Source organism: Adiantum capillus-veneris, chromosome 24 (assembly GCF_014529385.1).
Source record: "Adiantum capillus-veneris isolate H3 chromosome 24, ASM1452938v2, whole genome shotgun sequence".
In the NCBI taxonomy this organism is placed as follows: Eukaryota; Viridiplantae; Streptophyta; class Polypodiopsida; order Polypodiales; family Pteridaceae; genus Adiantum; species Adiantum capillus-veneris.
In genome coordinates this window covers 24,469,845-24,486,132 of record NC_140954.1, presented here as the reverse complement: position 1 = coordinate 24,486,132, position 16,288 = coordinate 24,469,845, and positions in this window count along the sequence as shown.

Here is a 16,288-nt window from a genome sequence, read left to right as displayed (position 1 = left end):
CATTTCAATTAGAGAACCTATGGCAATAGGGCCATAGGACTGCTATGGTGCATATGTAGGTGCCCTTGAATGGACTAAACTCTCTTTGGCAGCTTTTACATTGACACTTATTCCACCCTATGGTCCTAGGGTTTATAGGTTTTCCTCTATTCTAATGGGAGATCTTATGGCCCTAGGGTGCCACTATATAATCTCAAGGTCCATAGGTTTCCCTCTATTCCAATTAGAGATCCTATGGCCTTAGAGTTGCCATGGTGCATATGAAACTGCCCTTGAATGGTCTAAATTCTCTTTGAGAGATTTGAGATTGACACCTTGGCTACCCTCAGGTCCTAGGGCCATAGGTTCCCTCTATTCTAATGAAAGATTCTATGGCTCTAGGGTCATAGGTTGCCCACTATTCTAACTAGAGATATTATGGTCCTAGGGAGATAGGGATACCATGGTGCCCATCTAGGTGCTTTTGAATGGATTAAATTCTTTTTGACACATAGGCCACCCTCTGGCCCTAAGGTCATAGGCTTCCCTCTATGCTAATTAGATATCCCATGGTCCTAGGGCCATAGGGTTGGCATGGTGCATATGTAGGTCCCCTTAAATGGCCTTAATTTTCTTTGAGAGCTTTTACATTGAAACTTAGGCCATCATCTAGGCCTAGGCCCATAATGAGACTGCCTCTGTTTTAATGAGACTGCCCATGCCTTAAGTCCATAGGCTACCAATTTGTAAGCTCAATCCTAGCCCATACGTTTCCCTTTATTCCAATTAGAGATCCTATGGCCTTAGGGACATAGGTTTTCAATGTATAAGCTTCACGGCCATAGGTTGTCCTCTATTCCAACGAGAGATCATATGGCCCTAGGGTTTCCATGGTGCATATGTAAGTGCCCTTGACAGGCCTAGATGCTCTTTGTGAGCTTTCACATTGACACATAGGCCAACATATGGTCCTAGGTCCATAGGTTTTCCTCTATTTCAATTAGATATCCCATCTCCCTAGGGCCATAGGGTTGCCAAGTTGCATATGCCCTTGAATGAGGCTTAATGCTTATTGAGAGCTTTTACATTGACACCTAGAACACCCTTTAGCCCTAGGGACATAATTTCCCCCCTCTATTTTGATGTGAGATTGTATGGCCTTAGGTCCATAGGAGGATGCCAATGTTTAAGTTCAAGGCCATAGGTTGCTGCCCCCTATTCCAATTAGAGGTCCTATGGACCTAGGTTTGTCATTTTGCCCATGTAGGTGCCCTTGAATGACTTAAATAATCTATGAGAGATTTTCCATTGAGCCATAGGCCACCCTATGAGAGATACCATGGCCTTAGGGCCATAGGGTGTCTATGTTTAAGCTCAGGGGCCATAGGTTTCTCTCTATTGGAATAAGAAATCCTCTAGGCATATATAGGTGCCCTTGAATGGTCTAAATGCTCTTTGAGAGCTTTTATAGTGAAACCTTGGCCATTACTTGGCCCTAGGCCTATAGATTGCCCTCTATTCTAATGAGATATCCTATGGCCTTAGGGCCATTCGGTACCAATGTATAAGCCCAAGGGCCATAGGTTATCCTCTATTCTAAATAGAGGTCCTATGGCCTAGGACCATAAGGCTGCCATGGTGCCTATGTAAATGCCCTTGAATGGCTTAAAATATCTTTGAGAGATTTTACATTGACACATAGGCCATCCTCTATCCCTAGGACCATAGATTTCCCTCTATCCTGATGAGAAATCCTATGGCCCTAGGGCCATAGGTTGTTGCCAATGCATAAAGTCAAGGGCCGTAGGTTGTCAACAATGCATAAGCTCAAGGGCCATAGGTCTCTATTGTTTTGAGAGAAACCTATGATTGTAGGTCCATAGGGTTGCCTCGTGCCATGGTTCCCCTGTAGAACTTTTTCATGGGAACCCTATGACTGTAGGGCTACAAGGTGGCTTCTAATGTCGGTGTCTATGTAGGCTTTCTTGAGGGGCTTCAAAGCTTCTTTGGAGATTTTACATTAGCACTCTATGGCCCTAAGGTCATAGTGCAACCAATGTGTCTCTTTTGGTCATGTAGGTGTCCTTGGGGGCTTTTATTTAGGTGCCTTGTTAGAGCTTCTTTCTCAGCACCATATGGTCCTAAGGCTATAGTATAGCTAATGTGTATCTTTTGGTCATGTAAGTGACCATATGGTCCTAAGGCTATAGTATAGCTAATGTGTATCTTTTGGTCATGTAAGTGACCTTGGGGGTTTTCTAAGTATATTCTCTATGCATTACACTTTAAGGCAGGCTAAACGATTTTTTTTGTGAATTACAATCCCAACAACAAAACGGGGTTTCTAATCACCGAGCAAAAAAAATCGAGCGAAGACAAATCCGAGCAAATTGATACAAGAGCAACAATGCTGCCCTGATCCATTTCCCCTTCCTAGCTCAAAACTGAAATGGTGGAGGAAATGAGAGCAACAAGCTATGGATACACCCGCTGCAATTACATTAATGGCATATGTAGTGAAGATGATGAAGTGATGTGCCCAATGCATGATGAGCTGAAGCATATCCAATTGCCTCCTCATAGCCATCTCAATGAGATGGTATAATTGGTCTAAAGCTTTTTACTAGACTTGACTTGCAATTAATCCATGCTAGGATCTACTACGAATACAAGACAATTAGAGCCCATTCTATGAGGCTCATGTGAAATAGGTAGATGTTCAGCTATTGCTTTGCTCAATTGTGACAAAAAATGATTCCTAAAGTCTCCTTTATTCAAACAGATGTATAGACAATGACGTTCTTTAATGGAAGCTTGAAAGTGAAAATTTCTTGCCTAAAGAGTCTATCGTGAGTAGTAAATAGAAGTGATACAATCTAGATCCAGATGCAAGTGCTTTTGCACAGGAAAGATGCAAGTCTCAGGTGTATTTGCCTATTAGATGCAGAGATAAAGTCATAAAGTAGCAATTCTGTAAAAGCTCATATACTATGAGTGCTCTGATTGCTGAAAACACCCAAGGTCATGGCACACATAGAGATCATTTAATTCCAAGATATACATGCCAAGATTGAAAGAATTTCTAGTCTTAGCTCACATAATGGCGATTTACAACTTCCAAAGCCTACGAGATCTTTATGGTTGCTCACTAGACACCCACAAAAAAAAGAGAGGAGAGGTGTACATTTAGCTGAACTTCCAATCTCTCTCTCTCTCTCTCTCTCTCTCTCTCTCTCTCTCTCTCTCTCTCTCTCTCTCTCTCTCTCACACACACACACACACACACACACAAATGGTGATTCGCATCAACCAAGGCGGGAAGGAGTTGAGACCAGGGTTGAGCTCGTAGCAAGGAATATTTTCTTCGCCCTTGTCTTTGGGACTGTCACCATGCTCAGCAGATATATTGGGCACTTCGGACCTTGAGAATTCTTGGTCCCCTCTCCCTAGAGGATATCTAGGACAGATGGTTTTCAAGGAGACAGCTGCATGGAGAAGAGCCTGCGCACTGTTGCCTCGCTTGAGCGCCTCCACTTCCGTCTTGAGGAAGCCAAATGTAGTGGGAAGCCTCTTCCAGCATGCACGCCGTGTCCATCAGTTCCAATCCCAGCAGTTCTTGCACTGCGGCCTCACCGACGCCATGCTGCCACCCTCGATAGTACATTATTCTGCACTTTGGGTGCACCGGCGGGCCACGTTATATTTGGCCGCAGGTTAGACAGCTGTTGCCTTGCTCGAGCGCCTCCACTTCCATTTTGAGGAAGCCACTGTAGTGGGCAGCCTCTTCCAGCACGGACGCCATGTTTAGCAGATCCTGCACTTTCTCGCGAATGTGGCCTCACCGGCGCCGTGCTGCCACCCTCGATAGATCATTATTCTGCACTTTGGGCGCATCGGGCCTAGTTATATTTGTCTATAGGTTGGCACCGATTTCTTGAAAATGGGCTCGTAGCCTTTACACGCAGCGCGAGATGGCGTACCTCGCGCTTGCCATAATCTTGTGGGCCACTCTTGCTGTTGCTAACTTCTGGTGTAGCTGTGCTCGCCCAATATAACGCTTCGATGTCTCTGCAGCTCCCTGGTTTACTGCTGCAACCAGTCCGCACCGGGCTCCCTGGTTTACTGCTGCAACCAGTCCACGCTGGCGCGGATTGGTTGCAGCAGTATACCAGGAAGTTTCTATAGCATGCTGCACCATAGGGAGAGTTCATGGATTGCGTCATTTTTTTGCAAAATTCATCAAAATGATATATTACCTTTGCCTTCAACCTCAAGAAATTATGAAAATTAGAGCTAAATCCCACCATGAACTTGCAAGGCTTACAAGACACACAATCCCTGCTTTGTAAAAGAGGCCCCGGATGCTAGGAGATGCTCAATATAGCTAGCAGTGTTTGGAAAAAATGTCTCAGCTTACTATTGTGTCGTTTTTAATTTCAAAATTTCTAGTTTAGAGAAAGGGTAAAGCAGAAATTTAACCCCAAAGTAGAGAAAAATAGTGTAAAAACCTACAAAAATAAACCTAATTTTCTAAACTTTCCTCTTGGAAAATTAAAGGAAAGGAATTTTGTATGTGTGGAAAAATGATTTTTTCAAAACACTGATAGCTAGTTTTGCAGCATCTTCTACAAAAAGCACTATCGACGTTGACAGACCATTGTGAAAGCACCAAAACTTTCAAATTTGCCACATTAGTACTATGTTCTGTCAAGGGGATAATACAAGTTGAGAGTGCTAGAACAGTAGGCATAGGTGCCTTCTGATTGTCGCAAGCGTTGACAGTTGTGTTGTAATAGTCCCACTCCGATGCGAAATGGTTCCAACAATCATTTGACACTTGCAACAAGCCAGGGCCTCTTTTGTTGTTTTATGTTTTATGATATATTTCCTTCAATTTCCTTTCACAAAGGACTTTGATGACAATGATCCTTATGGTGATGAGAGTGAACGAATTAGATGCTCACACAGTTAGGCAAGAGGAAACCTTGAAGTTGGCTCCAATTATGGTTCCATGGAATTAGTCATCATGGGATTTAAGTTTGGTTGTGGGATTAGTTTTCAACACTCAAAAATCCTCTTGCACGTCTACAATTTTCTCTAATAAAAACAATGTCTAAAGGGACTTGCTCGATTATTTTTTTGCTTAGAAATACTTGCTCGCTAATTCGTATAACCCCAACAAAAGAGGATATTATTCTCATATCTAATTGATGGTGTTGATAAACACCGAGGTGTGAACCAAACAAGGAAAATAACTCAAAGTTATTCAATCGTGAAATCATGTCGTTCATAATGCCAACATACAAATCACTTGAAGGATTCCCATATACAACTTCACTTCCCACTACGTTGGAGAGGAGGAATGGGGGAACACGCCCATCACAAAAACAAAGGCCTCTATCTCAGGGTATCTACAACACCCATATCCCGTCAGAAAACACCTTCAAAAACACACTTTACACTAGCAGACCACTGCATGCTCATTTCCCAATGCTTACACACTCCACAAGACCACCACACAAAAGCACACCTACTCCCAGAGTTCGTCTCTACCCTTTCACACACACACACACACACACACACACACACACAACCGCTCAATCTCACTGTCTCACACAAAGAACCGCCGATCTGGGGGGCCACACACATCCACACTACCGGCACCACAAGGGAGCACAAGAGTAGGAGAAAGAGAATGGGGGAAGGGAAAACGACAACACAATTGGGCAAAAGTGGCTAGATTACACTTCAAAAGGCACATACAAAGCTTTTATTGTCATCCAAATGGCCATTTTGACGAGAAACTACAAAGAGGGTTGACAGGCACAGTTCTTTGCCAGAAAACTCCACTCTGCACGGTTCAAATGACACAAAAAAATCTCCTCATTTGACTAAAAAAATAGCTTTTATAGTAGGGGGCCTTTAACTTTGGAAACTACCCTCTAGTTGGTCCATCTGGTATTCATTTTTGGCATTTTTTAGAAGGGGGTAGCCGCCTTGTATCTGCTCTCTAACTGCTCTCTTGAGGGGGTGCTGGCTTGAGAGAGGGGTCCACTAGCGATGTCGCTAGTGACCCCAGCACTTCCAACTTTTATTTTATTTCTATTTTTTATCTCATCTTCCTTACCACCTATAGAAGGCTTTTTTCTTACCCTTGTCTGGATCTTGGAACTACCTTTGATCTCTCTCTCTCTCTCTCTCTCTCTCTCTCTCTCTCTCTCTCTCTCTCTCTCTCTCTCTCTCTCTCTCTCTCTTTCTCTTCTTTGATCTCACCTCTAGCCCGTACTCCCCTCACGTGATCATGCTCGGACTGCCCCTTTGAAACTACCCCTTGGTCACCTTTGACCGCTTTCAAATTTTCTTCTTGACCCAAAGCTGGGCGGCCTTTGAATTCTCTCTCTCTCTCTCTCTCTCTCTCTCTCTCTCTCTCTCTCTCTCTCTCTCTCTCTCTCTCTCTCTCTTAGGACATGTCCCTTACCTCACCACTAGCGAGGTTGCGGGGGGGGGGGGGGGGGGGGGGGGGGGGGGGGGGGGGGGGGGTGCACTTTGCTTTCAAAATGAGGGGGTCATTGTGGGCGTGAGAACATTTGACTTACGGGCCTGCCACGTCACTTGTCTCCCAACCCCACCCACTCAGTTTTCGTCAACTGCGCCCATCTGTCTGCTGCATAGAGCCGTGGAACGCGCCTAGTGCTGTCGGAGTACGCATCTCTCCAAGGTCGACCGGGAAAGCACCAAGCTTTTGGCTATAGACGGATTTTCAATGTAGCCTCATACTAATGGAAACCAGTGCTGTTAGGGCTGATTTAGTGTTAATAAGACAATATAGAGATCCTTAGCAAGAATTTGTGAAAGAATATCATGACTTGGAACACTAATATCAGTGAAGATTAAATTAAGACCAATTACCAAAACTGAATTGATACTGGCAATCAAAAGACCCTTCCAATAAATCAATATATGAAACCCTATTACAAACCGATTGCATACTCCATTGTCGGTATGCCGATTGGTTTGCAATCCCATAATAAAAAATCCCCAACCCCTCAAAAGCAATCGGTAATTGCTAGACAATCCCCACCATGTATAGCTCCCATGCTCATCAAATCCAGAAATTTCCCTATTTTTCCCTCTGTCCGATCGAATTTTTGTCTTGCATAGCACAACCCCTTTTGGACTGCTTCACTTCCTCAATTACGGCTGCCTTCCACCAAAAATCCTTTCTTCTTTTGAACTCTTCCCTTTTTGCAAGCTCCACAAAAAATCCCTTCTCTTGCCTCCCGCTTCTCGTCCTTCAATACCCTTGGTAGAAAAAGAGAGAGAGAAAATCCTTCATAGCCTCAACCAAAATCGAGAAGAGCACTTCTTTGTTGTGGCCGATTCAGAGCCCTTTTGCGACTACCTTTTCCTCCTTTGTTGCTTCAAGTCCCGAGAGAGAGAGAGAGAGAGAGAGAGAGAGAGAGAGAGAGAGAGAGAGAGAGAGAGAAGAAGAAGAAGAAGAAGAAGAAAGCCCTTTGGCTTCTTGCTCACCGAGGTAGAGAGAGAGAGAGAGAGAGAGAGAGAGAGAGAGAGAGAGAGCAAGAAATCCCTTCGACTTCTTGCTCACCGTTCCTCCCCGTTTCTCTTCATACAGTCCCCTCTTTTTCTCATGCCCCCCCTCGTTGCCTCCTTTCTCCTCTCATACCTTGTTTGCTTCCTCCCTTGCTCAAACACGAGAGCTCGTTTTGTGCCTTCCTCCTCGTCAATGTCCACAATACCCCTCTTGCTCCCTCACGTTTATTGCCCTATATATAACCGCCCCTATTACCCCTCTCCCTTAGCAACAACGACGGCACCGTTGTTGCTAGGGAGCATAAGAACCAACCCTTGCTGACGTGGCATGGCGGAGTTGACCAGCGCCAGAACTGTGGAAAGTGGTGCCGAAAATAGTTGCCATGGCTTGTTGAAGACTTCTCGTTTCTTGCTCAGCGTCAACCTAAGCCTTACCAAGCCTGCACGAGCAATTTTCTCTCTCTCCCCTGCACCCCTCGCTGCCTGCACGCCATAGCTTTTCTTTTTTCTTCCCTTTGTTCACACCCCTTATTAGTTTAGGGTGGCCATTGAGCCAATCACCTTGGGCGGCCTTATTTTCTTTTGGGCGGGTGGCCCTCAAAGGGCACCACTCTTGGCATGCATTTCGACCAAGGCATGACATCACAAATGAAGGCATCACATCTAGCATAAACATCACCCAAAGCATTGATAAGCACATCATCTTCCTCCAGCAGTCCTTGACTAACAATATCATCTATAAATTTCATTGCCATTTTAGTGTCTTGGATAGTGCCACTCGCCTTAATTATGCAAGTGTAAGTGATTGCATCTAAGGAATGGCCTTCCATTTGCATTCGGTTGAGGACACCAGCATGGCCTGGAACGACAAGCAACAGACTAGCACAAAATCATCTGCTAACACGCAGTCGACAACTAGAACACACTTTAACTTGTTATATCTTTTTGACCCGGGTTTTGATTGATTCACAGTCACTTCTTGCTAACCCCATATACTGAGTACTACCCTCTTGAATCGTGTCAAGCTCCAAAAAACACCAAATGGAACACCGATCGAAGCGACTGACCTGGTACAGAACCGGCCCTCGATGAGTCTTTAACAATCAATATCTTGTTAACCAAAACTTGGATTTCCAATTTGAAAAGACCGATGCGCTCCACAAAGTGACCACTTCAGCCCCATGCATTCATATCAACTTTGACACTTCATTAGCAACTGCCTAATCCGACTCAGTTCTGCAAACTGGCCCAACTTCAAAAGTGACATAACTTATTCCTCACTATAGCTCCGATTGATGAGCCATAAAGACGGGCATGGAGAGCACGTCAAACACTACAACTTTGGCTTATTAAACCACATTTTGACAACATCACTACATCTCCACTTGCAGGAGGCAACTTGATTTCTTGGCCCCAAACCCATATTTAATATACATTTCCGTCATCCTAATGTCATATCAGATCTCGCCATAAATCATAAGTTTAGCAAAACCTCAAAAATGTATGCAAATTCACATTCTCCATCTGTTCATGCTAAGCAGCATGACAGCGTCGCCAAAATTCTTCCTTCTTCACTGCACACAGCCCCAAAGGCGTCGCCCGACCATGCACCATAGCTAGCCACGCAAGGAGAGCTCCCTCTCTACTTCATACCCATATAATGTCACTACATTGTCTTTATATCCTAGGGTTCTAGCCCCTACACGTGCATGTGGGACTAACAGCGTGCCATGTGGTGGCCTCAAGGTGATTGCCCTTTGAAAGGTGGAAAATACCCTATTAATAAATCTCAGAAATAAAATCCCCCCCCCTTTAGGGCTTCACCATCTTTTGCACAAGAATCAAGTGCCCGTGCCATAAAGCCCAACTAGAAGGCCTATTTTTTGGCTTTGACTCACTTATGACTCATCACATTTTGATATTGCCAGGCTTGCCAATCGAGGCCACCAAATACCATAAAAATCATCTGATACTTTCCCTTGAGCAATTGCCCCAAACTTCGATCCACCGCATCTCCATGACAGAGCATCTGAATGACAAACTATCGCTTTCTGTCACTTCCACATGGGGTATGCCACCTTCTCAAACCAGATGGAATGCAAACCCGTATTGTCAGGTGCGCATAGACCCGGCCCTTGGCAAATCTTCAAATGGCCATAACGTGCAATCCAGAGCTTCGATCCACGATAGGAAAAGATGTGAATGCTCCATGATTCAAGCACTACGCGTTGTCAAAGTGTGCGTCTCTCCAGAGTCAATCGGGAAAGCATTGAGCTTCTTGCTGTAGACGGAGAAGCAGTCAAGATGAAAATCGAGGAAAAACATGAGGTTCAGGCTGCTTTAGTGTTAATAAGACAATAAAGAGATGCTTAGAGAGAATTGTAAGAGAATATATCAGAGTTCAAAGGCTAAAATTCAACTTGGAATAGAAATAAACACTTGATCAAGGCTGGCAAATAGAGGATGTTTCCATTAGTAAGATATCTGGAACCTTTGATACAAAACGATTGCATACTCCAAGATAATCCAAAACCCAATGAAAGCAGTACACAACCTATCACCCTGCTTATGCCTGCTCGTACCCTTCTTCTTCTTTTCGACTCCTTAGAAAAAACCCCCCCGTTTTCTCTCTGAAAAACTCTATATATAGTACTGCCTCAAACCTATCCTTTAAGACGCGTCCCCTCCCTATTTTTAGCCTCCTTTTCTTACTTATCTTTTTTTTCATAGCATGTGTAATTCTTGCTTTTCCCTATTTTTCAGACCCTAGATGCTATTATTAGCTTTCCTTAAGCTCCATGGCTCAACACTTAAGAGTCAGTACTAGGTTTCAGATTTTCAATGTTGTACTGGTACTGGACACTGTCTCTTGAGACTGGCTCTCGAGATACTCTGACGTTGGACAATGGAACTGGTAATACTGGCTCTCGAGACTGAATCTCGAGATACTCTCACATTGGACACTGGAACTAGTAGTATTGCCTCTCGAGACTCTGATGCTTGAGACACTCTAGCAGTGGCGCTGGACACTGGAACTAGTAATAATAGCTCTCAAGACTAGCCCTCGAGATACTCTGACAGTGGACACTGGAACTGTTAGTACTAGCTCTTGAGACTCTGACAATCGACACACTCTAGCACTGGCGTTGGACACTGGAACTGGTAATACTCGCTTTGGAGACTGGCTCTCAAGATACTCTAACACTGGACACTGGAGTTGACAGTACTTGCTTTCAAGACTTTGACGCTCGAGACACTCTGGCACTGGCATTGGAACTGGTAGTACTGGCTCTTGAGACTCTGACACTCTTGAAATACTCTGACACTGGACACTAGAACTGGCAGTACTGACTCTCGAGACTCTGACGCTCGAGACACTCTGGCACTAGCGCTGGACACTCTAAAATTGATAGTACTGGCTCTCAAGACTCTAACACTCGAGATAATGGCATTCAAAGTACTGGCTCTCAAGACTCTGACACTTGAGACACTCTGGCACTCACGCTGGACATTGGAATTGGTAATAGTGGCTCTCAAGACATGCTCTTGTGATAGTCTGACATTGGACAATGGAATTGGTAGTACTAGCTCTCTAGACTCTGATGCTCGAGACACTCTTGCATTGGTGTTGGACACTGGAACAGGTAATATTGGCTTTCAAGACTGGCTCTTGAGATACTTTGACATTGGACACTAGAACTAGAAGTACTGGCTCTCGAGATTCTGACGCTTGAGACACTCTAGCACTGGCGTTGAACACTAGAACTGGTAATACTGGCTCTTGAGATACTTTGACACTGGACATTGGAAAAAAGTAGTATTGGCTCTCGAGACTCTGACGCTCAAGACACTTTGGCACTGGTACTAGAACTGGCAGTACTCGCTCTCCAGACTCTAACGCTCTCAAGATACTTGTGACACTGGACACTGGAACTGGCAGTACAGGCTCTCGAGACTCTGACGCTCGAGACACTCTGGCATTGGTGATGGACACTAGAATTGGTAATACTGGCTCTTGAGACTCTAACGCTCAAGACACTGGCATTGGCACTACTAGCTCTTGAGAGTCTGACACTGGAGAACCTCTGGCATTGGTGTTGGACACTGAAACTGGTAATACTGGTTCTCGAGATACTCATACACTGGACACTGGCTATAAGTTTGTCAAAACCTCAAATTTGTATGCAGATTTGCATCTTCACCCCGTGCCCACAAAGTGGCACGACATCCATCCCCTCTAAACCTCCAAATCCACGGTATGTGCCAATCGTTAGAAATTCTCCATGGTGACTTCATCATCAGAAGATGCACATTCATCATTTAAATCTCTACCTTCAGACACATTGAAGTGTCCGTCTCCAATTTGAAGCTCTGCATCCCTTTTCTTATATATTTTGACGTGTTTTTCCGCAATTGGAACCTTTAACTCTGTATCGTCCATTTCACATAATTTTTAAGTAGCATTAGAAAAAACATGCTTGACCTTATAAGGGCCAAACCATCGCTTGATCATTTTGCACAAAGTGATTATCTAGAGTGCTATCATAAACAAGAACCCAATCCCCTTCTTGAATACCTCTCGGTCTTAGCATGTGTTGTTTGTCAAAAGCAGTCTTGTTCTTTAACCGAGCATCTCTCATTTTTTCCCTTGCAGTCTCCACATCCTCATTCCTCCTTTCCAGTTTTGCTGAACCACAAAGCAAGTAGATCTTCTCTGCTCATCTCCATACCCCAGGGCAATATACTCCATGTAGCTATTGTCTCCTCAAGAGGCATAACAGGTTTTTGGCCATACATCAACTCTGACAGCATGAACCCTGTAATAGTACTGTGTGCGGTACGATCAATCCATAAAGAATAGGGTAGCACCCGAGGCCAATCACCTATATTTCCTTTGCATGCTTTATCCAATGCCTTGATAATGGGGGGATGTCCCCTCTCACTTTTACCATTTCCTTCCGGGTTATAGGCCATAGTGAGAGATAACTTAATACCTAGACGAGCAAGGAGTTCTATTGCCTCATCAGCATCAAGTTCTCCTGTATCTGCAGTAATTTTCCCAACACATCCATATCTGCATATTAAATTTTCAAGTAAAAACTTGCATACCGCACTTGTAGCTTTGGTTCGCAAATCCCTCCCTTCAACCTGGTTTGTCAAATCTTCTCTGGCAAGCACAATATACCTCATTTGCCATAATCCCGTAGGCATTGTAATCAAATCGACTATCCATTTGAAATGCATACACAGTGGATATGTTGAATGTAACCCATCTTGGAGCTTTACATTTTGACTACATTTGACACACAATACAAGTTTCAACAAATTGTACCATATCTTTATGCATTCCCTTCCACCAATATTGATCTTTGATTTTAGCAAAAGTGACCCAAAATCCCTTGTGACCCGCCCACAATGACTCATGAAACTCTCTAAGTACTTGTAGTTGTGTTGCCCTATCACAAACCACTCGTTGAGGGGCTCCTCTTCACTTATTTGGATGTCTCCATAGAAGCCCATCCTATAAAAAATACCCATAAGCCTTCTTACGGATTCGTTTAAAATCTTGATCAGTCCATTCATCTTGCTTCTTTAGTGTACTCAAATATTCTCCAATCAGTAGCCATTCACCATCATAATTTTCCTTTGCAAAGGACTGTAGTGCATAAACCATAATTTTACATTCTCCATGCATTTTTGTAGAGGTAAAAAACCTTAATTCCACGTCTTCATTTTTAGAAATCATAGTCTCCTCATCCTCAAATCCCTGGACAACATGTCAGCTACCGGATTATCCTTTCCAGCAATATGATGAAAATCAGGATTTAATGACTTAATATATGCAATCCAACATAGCATAGCTATGTCTGGTGTAGAACAACTTGTGATCATCCCGAGTAATGGCGAGCAATCTGTCTCCACTATTACAGAACCACCAATAAAGTACTCCTTATCACACCTTAAGACAATTGCTACGTCCCAAAGTTCCTTTTTTACTTGAGGATATGCTCTTTGCTGAGCATATTTGCAAATCTGATAGCTTACCTTTTTCCATCCTCCTCATCTTGCCCAATAGCCCACCCAATACCGGTGGGACTCGTTTCAACCATCACAACAATTGGCTTCCCACTTTTGAAGCCTCTTATAAAGTCTCCTTCAGTTTTTGAATAGCCTTTGAGTGTTCTTCTTTCCAAACAAATTTTTGTCCCTTTTTGAGCAATTGGTATAACACCTCTGCTACATGTGAAAAATGTGGTAACCAAATTAGGTAAAAAACACACACACCTAAAAAATATTTGCACTTTTGTAATTGAATTGCATGTCTCTTTTATTCTTTGAATAGCATCCACATTGATAGGGTTGGGTCTTCTACTAGATGTCTACCGGCTACATATCCTGTATGAACCTCAATGTATCATTCGTTTTTGGAATCTAAACCACCTGTTAGAGTAAGGAGCACAAGAGGGCTCCAAAATGCCCATCTTAATCTTCTCATTCAGCAAGTCAACCAACTTAGGAAGATGAGCCTTTGGAACAGGAATCGGTCATAAATTCTACGGCAAGTGCGGAAAGGTAAATATCACCATGGGAGATACAACACTAGGATCAACACAACGGATCTCACCTGGTTGAAAAGCAAAAGCCTTTCCATGCTTATTTAACATTTCTTGAAAACATTCTATCTCTTCTTGATTTAGAAAATCCACATCACCAATCTTTAACTCCTGTAGAGTTTCTTCAGTAAATAAGTGCCCAATTTTACCTGGATCTTGGAGAATAGGTTGTTGATATGCTTTCTCCATAATTGTGTCACTCTCTTTTGGCAACAAAATGGCCACTGGTTTGACGTTCTTTGCCATTTTTTTGTATTTTGTATTCACTTGTACCTCTTCTGCATCCAACCCTTCTTTGAATTGAAAAATAAAATCATACATGTTAAGAGAGTTTACATTAACCATATTCATCCTAGCTTGATCATTAGATCATATGACTATATCCAATTCTCCCATCGTATCCACAAACGCGTATTCTTCAAAAATACCTAAAATTACTTCATTTGGGTCCAGTAATTCACATCCTTGAAGTATGCCTTGGACATTGCAAACACGTTTCCTCTTCCATCTGCACAAATCATCGAATTGTAGCATACCGAACCCTTTGAAGCCAATCCCAAAAATCCTGAAGAAAAAGTCTCTCTGTAAACATCTGCTATCAGTGAGAACTTTTCCTCCCAAGCACCATCGTAGTCCCGCTTTACAATGGCACTTGGAAAAAATATTGAAAACCCCTGTTCTCTTTGAACTTTTTCGTCAACTTCAGTAATGGATGATCTCTTAAGGTATCCATGTTCCTAGCATGATCCACAGAAGCAGATAGAAACTGAACTGCTTTCTTACCATCACAACTTCTCATTCTAGCATACGCAAATCCATCATCCAAAACCTTGGTTTCCATCCTCACCACTATAATGTATGGATGCCCTAAGATGACTGGATATGTAGAGTGATCCTGTACAAAAAAAATTTGTTCATCACTTTCATTGCATATGGTTATTTTAACATTAGGCATGCACCATGCAAATCCCCTGATTGTGCATTGGAAGCTTGGATACACCACCCATGTTCCACATCAATAGGTCACTTTCATTTCAAGAACAAGGTCTTTGACATAAGTTTACGTCTGATCCATGATCTACCAATGCAACAACCGGCTCTTCTGAATCACCTACCTTTACCAAAGTTTCAGTAGTAGCCTTGGCCCAATGATTTCATGTAGAATGGTTGCAAAGTACATCTTATCCATACCCATCCTCATGAAATCTAACATGCTTTACCCATCTTGGAAGCTCATTGTTGTCCACTATGCTTCCCCATTCATCCTCAGCTAGTTCTTCTTCATTAACACTACCCATAATAGCTTCAATTTATTCATAAATTCTATGCACCCTTTGTTGTCTTGGTTGGGCCATTTTTGGGACCATACAATATTTGGTGCTTCCTCTTCATGAGATCAATAATATTGTCATGAAATTCCCACTTTGCAATACGTAGGATCTCACCCAATGTAAACTCCAACCTACTATTCAGAGTGCGTTCCTCAAGTACCTTTCTCACATTAGTAGCTTGTTCAATATCATATCTCAGCTTATATGAAGGGCCTCATGCTTTTCAGCCTTTTTTCTCCTTCTCGGCTTCATCCACTGAGATGTTGGGCAAAGTAGGAGGTGATCCCGAGCTAGAGTCCTTTCCCTTTGGTACCTCTGATCTTGTCGCTCTTTTTGAAGTTCTAGACAGATCCTCATCCCTCTCTTGCTTCTCTTCTACAAAAGTCTCATTGTGTTGAGATTTAGCTATGTATGCATATACTGAGAGGGAATCTACAGGGTCCTCCCACCCAATAGTCTTACCAATACAATTTCCCACTTGACACAACTGATGATACCCAACCTTTCCTTTTTTTTCTATTGTCATAGCATATGTCCAGAAGACCCCATTCCTACTAGAACCTTCAATTGGTTTTTCATGCCCTTTGTTCTCAATCTGCACACCGTAGGTCAGTGCTTCAGCTACACTTAAATGATGTTCCTGCAACATCTCTTCCATGCTTTTCTTCATACCACCTCTTCCATATTTGGTCTTTAGAGGCAACCCTATTTCACGCAAGTGTATCAAACCATCTTTCCAAAAAACCACATCTTTACGCTTGGCTTCAACAAACTCCTTGCACTCATTCCTGACATGGTCAAGACTGTCACACC